Genomic DNA, 10,246 nt, shown 5'->3' with positions numbered 1-10,246 from the left:
TGAAAGACTCCAGTCAGTGAGCGAAGGGCACGGAAATCGAAAAACTGAATAATTAAGACAGCAAAAGGTTTTCAAAACAACTCTGAGGTCAAGGGCCTTCGAGTAATTTAAAACTGAGTTTCGTATCAGTAAACCACGATTAGGAGCACTAGTGAAAGTAACTTTTAAATTAAACCGTTTATATCGGAGATCGCTGGCAGTAGGCCGATGTTGACAAATTCACTGTCTGACTGGATTGTGTTAAAAAAACCCAATACCTTTTTTATTGCTCAATACTTTGCTCTCTGTCACATTTTAATATTGTTACTTTTGCATCATCTCGAAAGTGCATGAAATAGATGTGTTGTGACTCGAAGACGAGATCATAAAGAAAACATAGTTATGTGAGTTGAATAACTTTTAAATCAACATTGTATATTGCTAGGATGGCTGGCTATCATTCAGTAATCAGCCATTAATTTGGTTCTGGCTGGAAGCTAAGAAGCAGTAGTTGTTTGTCACAGCGAGAAAAAAAAAAACAGCCATTCCAAACAAAGCGAGGAGAGACTAAATAATTGAACTTCCAGGATTTCGAGTTAATAAATTCAAGCGTTATCTTTACTGTATGATTATATTATTTGTGTAAAAATGATAAAGATAATGATGAACAGAATGATGCGTTTAATAGCAAGAAACGTACGCCGTTATAGTTTGCTATACACAGGATGTTGCTGCTCCGGTTGGGTTGTTTGTTTGCTTGCTTATTTATTCATTCATTTATTTATTTATTTATTTATTTATCTATTTATTTATTTATTTATTTATTTAACCATTTATTTATTTATTTATTGTTTTAAAGAAGATGCTTTGAAGTTGAGTTCTCCACTTACCATACACCAGGGCTTTTTAGACAAAGGCCATTTGCACTTAGGTTAATAAGAAAAAATGATGGCGTGCTCATCGGAAACAAAGGATGTGCTCCCGTTTCCCTTCTCAAGCACTTCACACCCCCAGGAGTTGCAAACCTTGGGCCCCAGTTGCACATGCCTTCCGTCGGTGGTTTCAGGGAAAACCTCTCGTCGGCCTGCAATTCAGTAGATTGCTAGCTTCTCCTAGGCAACGATGATACCCTCTGACCTGTGCTCTCGTAGCGCCCGATTAATTGCTCACTGGCGTGAGATGAACCAGATCTGGAGGGTGGGCTGTCACCTTTCCTCTGTCATTCAGACTCAGCAAAGGATGCCCACGAGGTACGATGTTGGGCCCAGAATGATGGAATCGGGGACAACTGTCAGAGAAAACCATTTAGCTTGAATCATTCCATCCTCTCTGTATTTTGGGACTGGATTCTTTGGGGGACGTTTATTCCAGGTGAAAACCGTGGGGACTGAATGAACAATGCTCTGCACACAGTGAGCGCTCAATAAATACGGCTGAATGAATGAATGAATGAACCCCATTCATTCCTCCGTCTCTAGAGGACATCTCCATGCAGTCCGTGTTAATAATGATCATTAATAATTCTGGTACTTGTTAAGCGCTTACTGTAGGCTTCCCAGACTGAGCTGCGCTTTTCCTCAACTCCCACTCCCTTCTGGGTCACCCTAACTTGCTCCCTTTGCTCTCGGGCCCCCTCCTTCCAGCCCCACAGCACTTACATATATAACCGTGATTTTATTTATGTGTATTGTTGTCTGTCTCCCCGCTATAGACCGTGAGCTCACTGTGGGCAGGGATCGTCACTGTTTATTGTTGTATTGTTCTTTTCCAAGCACTCAGTACAGTGCTCTGCACACAATAAGCGCTTAATAAATACGATTGAATAAATGAATGAATGACAAGCATTCATTCAATAGTATTGATTGAGCACTTACTACGGGCAGAGCACTGTACTAAGCGCTTGGAATGTACAATTCGGCGACAGATAGAGACAATCCCGGCGCAATGACGGGCTCACAGTCTAATCGGGGGAGACAGACGGACAAAAACAAGACAACTTAATCGTGATCAATAGAATCAAGGGGACGGACACCTCATTAACAAAATAAATAGTGTCATAAAAATATATACAAATGAGCACAGTGCTGAGGGGAGGGGAAGGGAGAGAGGGAGGAGCAGAGGGAAAGGGGGAAAGGGGGCTTAGCTGAGGGGAGGTGAAGGGGGCCAGAGAGGGAGCAGAGGGAGCAGAGGGAAAAAGGGAAGCCCAGTCTGGGAAGGCCTCCTGGAGGAGGTGAGCTCTCAGTAGGACTTTGAAGAGGGGAAGAGAGTCAGTTTGGCGGAGGTGAGGAGGGAGGGCATTCCAAGACGGCGGTAGGACGTGAGCCAGAGGTCGACGGCGGGACAGACGTGAAGGGGGGACAGTGAGAAGGTGAGCGGCAGAGGAGCGGAGCGTGCGGGGTGGGCAATACGAAGAGAGAAGGGAGGTGAAGTGGGAGGGGGCAAGGTGATGGAGAGCTTCGAAGCCAAGAGTGAGGAGTTTTTGTTTCATGCGGAGGTCGATGGGCAACCACTGGAGGTTTTTAAGGAGAGTGACAGGCCCAGAGCATTTATGTAGGAGGATGATCCGGGCAGCGGAATGACGAATAGACTGGAGTGGGGACAGGCTGGAGGAAGGGAGATCAGAGAGGAGGCTGACACAATAATCCAGCCGGGATATTATGAGAGCAATAATGTTGGTATTTGTTAAGTGCTTACTATGTGTCAAGCACTGTTCTAAGCACTGGGGGGAGATATAAGGTAATCAGTTTGTCCCTGATGGGGCTCGCAGTCTTAATCCCCATTTTACAGACGAGGTCACCGAGGCACGGAGAAGTTAAGTGTCTTGCCCAAGGCAACACAGCTGACAAGTGGCGGAGCTGGGATTAGAACCAAGATCCTTTTGGCTCCCAAGTCCGTGCTCTTTCCACCGAGCCACGTGGTGCTTGGGGTAGATATAAGCTAATCAGGTCGGACACAGTCCCTGCCCCACGTGAGGCTCACAGTCTAAGCAGAGAAGAGCCATGGCCTAGTGGAAAGAGCGAGGGCCTGGGAGTCGGAGGAAGTGGGTTCTAATCCTGGCCACATGTGTGCCCTTGGACAAGTCGCTTCGCTTCCCGGTGCCCCAGTTACCCCATCTGCAAAATGGGGATTAAGACTGTGAGCCCCATGTGGGGCAGGGACTGTGTCCAACCTGCTCACTTTGTATCGACCCTAGCGCTTGGGAAAGTGCTTGGCACATAGTAAGCGCTTAACAGATTTCACCATAATTGTTATTATTGTCGTTAGGGTTCGAGGGGTCGGGGTTAGAGCTTTCTTCATCCCATCCCATTCTTCCCATTCTTCATGAGAAGTAGCCTGGCGTTGTGGATCGAGCAGGGGCCTAGGAGTCAGAAGGTCATGGTTTCTAATCCTGCCTCCGCCACATGCCTGCTGTGTGTCCTTGGGCAAGTCACTTGATGTCTCCGAGCCTGTTACCTCATCTGTAAAATGAGGATTAAGACTCCGAGCCCCACGTGGGGCGGGGACTGTGTCCAACCCGATTTGCTTGTCTCCGCCCCAGCGTTTAGTACAGTGCCTGGCACACAGTAAGCATTTAACAAGTACCACAATTATTATTATCTTCTTTCCCATCCTTGCCTCCTCAAAAGTCTGCCCTCTTCACCATCCCCTTGCTGCACCATGGCCCCTGCTCCTGATCCCTTTCCCCTTCTTCACACCCACCTCCAACCCCACATCCCCTCCTAGCCAGCCAGGAGAGTGTGACCTACCACTCAGGTGCCTTATCTACACCAAGACCTAATATTTTTCCCAATCGAATGGGTCTAAAGAAAGTGCCATTTTAACTATGATTCCCATTGCCTAACTAATGTGTGCTAGATTTGGGCTGAGCGGATATGACCTTCCGTTAAGGAGGCACATACCGTGACCCCGCTTTACGAATCCTGGCATCAAGAGAAGTAGCGTGGCCTAAAGGAAAGAACACGGGCCTGGGAGTCGGAGGACCTGGGTTCTAATCCTGACTCTGCCACTTGCCCGTTGCGTGACCTCAGGCAAGTCACTTCGCTTCTCCGTTTCCTCATCCGTAAAATACCTGTCCTCGGCTCCCCTTTACGCTGGGAGCCCCATGTGGGACAGAGCCTCTGTCCAACTTGATTATTTCGTATCCACCCCAGAGCTTAATAAAGTGTTTTGATACATAGTAAGTGCTTAACAAGTACCAGGATCATTAGTAAGATCTCAATCTGCTAGACGAGGAACAGCTCAAGATACTCCTCCCCTTCCCGACCTCCCCAAATTCAGTTCCTGCTCCTCTGTGCCATCTTGGGGGTGACTAAAGGCAATCTGTGGGGCGTCGCAAATAACCTGGGACATTAGCCATCAGTCGTGTCAGAGAAGCAGCGTGGCTCAGTGGAAAGAGCCCGGTCTTGGGAGTCAGAGGTTATGGGTTCGAATCCCGGCCCCTCCACGTGTCAGCTGTGTGACTGTGGGCAAGTCACTTCACTTCTCTGGGCCTCAGTTACCTCATCTGTAAAATGGGGATTAAGACTGTGAGCCTCATGTGGGACGACCTGATTACCCTGTATAACCCAACGTGTAGAACAGTGCTCTGCACATAGTAAGCGCTTAACAGATACCAGCATTATTATTATTATTATTACTATGTCAATCATTAGCACTTCTGGACCAGTCAGGAAGCTCATGCAAGGAGATTCTCTTGATGTTGTTGTTTTATGTCAAGAAATCCAACAGTGAAAATCGGGCTGAACTGGGAAAAGAAAAACTAGTTACCAGCCTCTTTTCACTGAACTGAAAGAGAGGCCGTTAAACAAGGACTACCTTCTCAGATTCCTTTTTTTTTTTAACTTGCCACATCGTTCACTCGGAGTCTTGAAGTACACTGCCAGCGCTAAATGTGAGCATGGAAATGTGCTATCCTCTCTCTAAAATGAGAAAACCGATGAAAGGGACGTATGTGGATTATGTAGAAATCCGCATGCATTGAATATTGCTCAAACAGAAAAACCTCATGAATGGCTATCTGCAAGGACAAGGAGAAAGCAAAGCAGAAACACTCCAAGGTCGAGAGACTTTATGACGCTCAAACAACTGTTTTTGTTTAATAACGCTTTCCCCACATGCACTGAATGCTTTAATTCTTCTAATAGCTTGTCAAGAAATCTGGCTCTTAGCAGATGAGCACTGGATATAATGACTGATTCATGTTCTGCTTTGGAAAGAATTACTTGCTCAAGAGAGCAGTCTCTGTGCTCATAAAAGTGAGCTGCAAGTCCTGGAGGAATCAGGACAACGGAGAGGGAGATTCTAGGCATGTGGTAAAGCTTAGAGGGGCCCGAATCTCCTACCACCAGGAGAACTAAATATTCCAGCATGCCACTGTCAGAGGAACTGGGTTCTAATCCCGGCTCCGCCACTCGTCTGCTGCGTGACCTTGGGCAAGTCACCTAAATTCGATGTTCCTCGGTTGCCTCGCTTGAAAAATGGAGATTCAGTACCTGTCTTCCCTCCTACTTGGACTGTGAGCCCCACGTAGAACAGGGACCGTGTCCGGCCTGATTGTCTTGTATCTACCCCGACGCTCAGTACGGTGCTTGGTACGTGGTACGCACTTAACAGATTCCATCAATGTGATCATTATTCTTCAGAGGGGGAGAACTGGCGACAGACATAGAGGGAAAGGAATAATCGAGTAGATACAGTATCAACAGTCATCCAAAACACCAGTCATAATAACAGATGCAGTCGGTCAACACCGTTGGATAAGTTGTCTTCAGCTTCCTAGCTTTCAAAGAGTTGGGCGGGATCGGTCGCCCCTGGGGTTGGCAGGCAGGGGAGGGGCCTGTCGCCCTTCCCTCCCCAGGGCCTCGATGAAAGAAAAGCTCTGGGCTTCGTCGCTCCAGCTCCAGCTTCTCATACCTACTCAACCCACTGCTTCCTCGAACTCACATATGCTTAATGGATCAATCGATCAATCGGATCTATTGAGCTCTTACTGCGTTCACAGCACCGTACTCAACGCCCGGGTGAGTACAGTGTACCAGAGTCGGTAGACACGTTCCCTACCCACAGCAAGTTTACGGTCTACGGTCTTAAAGCTCCACATAAGCAGTGTGGCCCGGTGGAAAGAGCACAGGCTTGGAAGTCAAAGGCCCTGGATTCTAAACCCGGCCCTGCCACTAACTTGCTGTGTGGACTTGGGCAAGTTACTTAACTTCTCAGCCCCTCATTTTCTTCATCTGTAAAACGGGGATTCAATACCTGATCTCTCTTCTACTTAAGACAGTGAGGCCCATTTGGGACCTGACTATCTTGTATCTACCCCAGTGCTTGGAACAGTGCTTGGCACGTAGGAAGCGCCTAGCAGATATCATAATCATAACGGCTTGGGGAGTGAGTAATGCTAGGCTAGTCCTGAGGGCTGGTAGAGAGCCAGGTAGTGGTAGTCATATTATCATTGAGTACTTACAGTGGGCAAAGCACTGTGCTAAGCCTGGGGAAAGAATACCACGGGGGAAAATTAGACAAGTAGCACAGTTGGGATTAAAACCCAGGTCCTCTGACTCCCAGGCCCATGCTCCTTCCCCCAGACGGGATTTTTCCGGGAATTATATACGGAGGTGGTCTCCGGTTCTGTGGAAGAGGAGGATTACTGGAAAAAACATGGCATTCCACACCGTCACAGAGGGGTGGGCCGAGGCGGGGGGTGGGGGCCGAGTATAAATGACAAAATCACTCAACCTCTATTGAGTGTCCTCGCTCTTTCCCAGTTGAGGAGAGGAGGCTCCCTTCAGAATGTGCCCAAAGTTGGGGAACCACAGCAATACAACCTATGCTCGCTTAAACTGTGTGGCCCTGGTCTTGGGCTGACATGGGCTGGGGCGGGGGAGGGGATGCGGAGGGGCCGTTACAGAAGCGGGGATCTCGGGCCATGAGAAATGGGGGTTCCCCCAGCAATAACCGCCTACCAGCAATCCACAGTCGAGAGGAATCGCCAGGCAGTGGAATTGATCCTCAGCTGCAGTGAACATGATGGCAGCTGGAGAGGCTGAACCACGTTGGCCACAGCTTCCTGTGACCCGCTGTCGCGTTGTGCCGCCACCGTCAACCAATCCGTAGCATTTACTGAGCTGCTATTGTGTGCAAAGCACTGTATTAAGCGCTTGGGAAAGTCAAGAGAATTAGCAGACCTGATCCCTGACCACACAGAGCTTACAGTCTAGTCGGAGAGACAGACACTAAAATAAATCACAGGTAGGGCAAAGCATTAATGACGACGGTATCTGTTTAGCGCTTACTATGCGCCAGGCACCGTACACTAGGATATCGGCTTTAAAGCACTCAATCGGCTCTCCCACTCCTACCTTACCTCGCGGATTTCCTACCACCACCCAGTCTGCAAGCTTTTCTTCTCCAACACCGACCTACTCACTGTACCTCGAGCTGGTCTATCTCAATGCCAAACCCTTGCCCGTATCCCGTCTCCGGCCTGGAACGCCCTCCCCCTTCACATCTGACAGACCGTTTCTCTCCCCACCTTCACCACCTAAGCCCTCATTTCTCCTACTCCTTCTCCCTTCTGCATTGGATCTGCACCCTTTAAGTGCTTGAGAGTCACTCCACCCTCAGCCCCACAGCACTTATGTACAAGTCCGTAATTTATTTCAGTATGCGTCTCCCCCTCTAGACACGCTCCTTGTGGGAAGGGACTGCATCTACCAGCCGTATCTTACGGTACTCTTCCAAGCGCTCGGTACAGGGCTCTGCACGCAGTAAGTGCTCAATAAATACCATCGATTGAATGACCGATGTACAGAAATATAAGGATATGTATGTGAGTATAAAGTGTGGATCTAATGTGGGGAGATTAATAATTGTTCAGGTAGAGTGGAAGGCAATCTGCTACAGGTCAAAACTCACCCGTGCTGGGCAGCAGTGGCAGGGGAGATGGTCGAGGGCGGAGACTCAAGTTTACTGTGCGGAAGGAGGTGACGGTCAGCAACTTCCGTATTTTTACCAGGAAAACTCAGTGGATACATTACCAGAACGATTACAGATGGAGAACGGGGTGTTCTGGGAGAGATGCGTCTGCGGCGTAGCTGTGGGTCGGAGACGACTCGACGGCGTAAGACAAGAAAGCTCCCTGGAAGAGGTGTGATTTTTAGAAGGGCTTTTCAGATCGGGGAGCTGACAGATGTGAAGCGGCAGTTGTGGTAGAACTCTTTAAAGCCTCGTGAGGAAACTTGAGCTCCCCTCACAGTTAATTCTCAAACCCCACAGCAAAATATTATCCTTGAAAAGAGGTGCAAAAATGCTTCCTGCTGCCACGCAAATTTAACAGTTACCTAATCTAAATTAACTTCCACAGAATGGAGCACCAACTTTTCCATTTGAGCGCAGGAGCAAACTTGGAGTGGACCATTGTTATTATGCTATTATTACGCTGTTAAGCGCCGACTACGTGTCAAGCACTGACCTAAGCACTGGTTTAGATACAGGTTAATCTGGTCGGACACAGTCCCTGTCCCACCTGGGGCTCATGGTCTAAGTAGGAGGTTGTTGATGTTGTTGTTGTTAACATGCTGTTCAGAAACTTCCTCACCAGTACAGATCGGAAGCCTTATAAAATTGATTTTATTAATTTTAATTAATCAATAGAAGTTAATCAGTCAATCATATTTAGGGAGCACCTTTTGATATGTAGAGCACTGGATTAAGCGGTTGCAATTGACCCCAAGGGATGACTATCTCGACAGGGCAATCCACGTTCTCACTACATCTATAGGGTCTCCTTTGAAAATAGAAGAGAAAGCAGTACAAAATTAAGAGCGAGGCCGATTATCTGCAGTTCCAAGCATTTTCTGCCTAGTTCCTCGAACCCCTCACCCGTACAAAAAGCTAAAATCAATTAGCCGGATAAGTTTTTAAAGAGGTTTCTGTGGTCAATCCACACCGCCCCCCCACTTCCAGATTGCTCACTTCTTACCGCTAAATGATTTTCCAGTGATTCATGTCTATAATAGCATATGCGTTCATGCTTTTGCTTTGCTGGAGTCTTTGCTCAGGGATATTCAGTTATCTCTTATTTGTGGTAGTGAGAGAAATTGCCAGGGTGACTGATCTGGACCGCTCAGAAACCTCATTTTCACCAATAGTTCCAGCTTCCTCTCCCATTAATCCTCTTACTAAACAGAAACAGAAAACAAAACTGGTTTGAATTTTACCTCTTTCCTGCCTTCTAGTGAACTAATTAGTATCATCCATCATCAATGGTACTTATTAATAATAACGATAATGATGGTATTTGTTAAGCGCTTACGACGTGCCAAGCACGGCTCTAAGCACTGGGGTAGATAGAAGGTAATCAGGTTGCCCCACATGGGGTTCACAGTCTTCATCCCCATTTTACAGATGAGGGAACTGAGGCACCGAGAAGATGTGACTTGCCCAAAGTCACAATATGTAAGTGGTGGGTCCGGGATTAGAACCCATGACCTCTGACTCCCAAGCCCGTGCTCTTTTCACTGAGTCACGCTAATTAGTAGCCTATGTAATGGAGGAAGAAAAGGGCGAAACTCAGGTACTGTACTGATGGACCCTCCCGTCTGGAATAATGGTCAGTTTCGAGAAACTGCGTGATGAAATCGATGAGAAAGGAGAGTGGTTTCCCCTGCTACTAGGACCACTGCCTCGTTGGGGAGGGAAGGAAGGGATGGGCAAAGGTAATCCTTGGTGCCCATCCCGCAGGGGTAATGGTTTCTCCCCCTCAAGGAGCTGAGGCCCACGCTCGGAGTGACACAGGTATTGAAATGAATATTTACATTCTTTGCCAATCACGCTGGACCGGCAGGCAAATGCTTGACAGCAAAACCAGATGCCAAAATTGAGATTTCCTTAAGTTACTCTTCTGTGGTGGACTGTAGCCACCCTGTGATTCCCTACTACACCCTCAAACCCAGTGGAGTGACCGTGTTTTTTTTAGAGGGCAAAGCGGTACAGGGGGCAGAGCCTAAAGGGAAATGGGGGCAAACAGGGAAGGTTTGATCAATGCCACCCTCTGGGACATTTTGAAGTCACATCAGCCATTGGATAGCAGTCAAAAAATCGTTCCTTGTTTGGGGACTTCTATGGGAGAGGGGCTATTCTCACACACTCTACCTCTTCAGGGTTCCAATAGCCTTGAGAAGGACCCATTATCCATTATATTAATATATTAATTATCCATTAATTATCCCAAGGCCTCAGGAAAAAACTTTCTTCTCTCAGTCACCAG

Source organism: Ornithorhynchus anatinus, chromosome X5 (assembly GCF_004115215.2).
Source record: "Ornithorhynchus anatinus isolate Pmale09 chromosome X5, mOrnAna1.pri.v4, whole genome shotgun sequence".
NCBI classification, from domain to species: Eukaryota; Metazoa; Chordata; class Mammalia; order Monotremata; family Ornithorhynchidae; genus Ornithorhynchus; species Ornithorhynchus anatinus.
Note: the sequence above shows the minus strand (reverse complement) of the source record.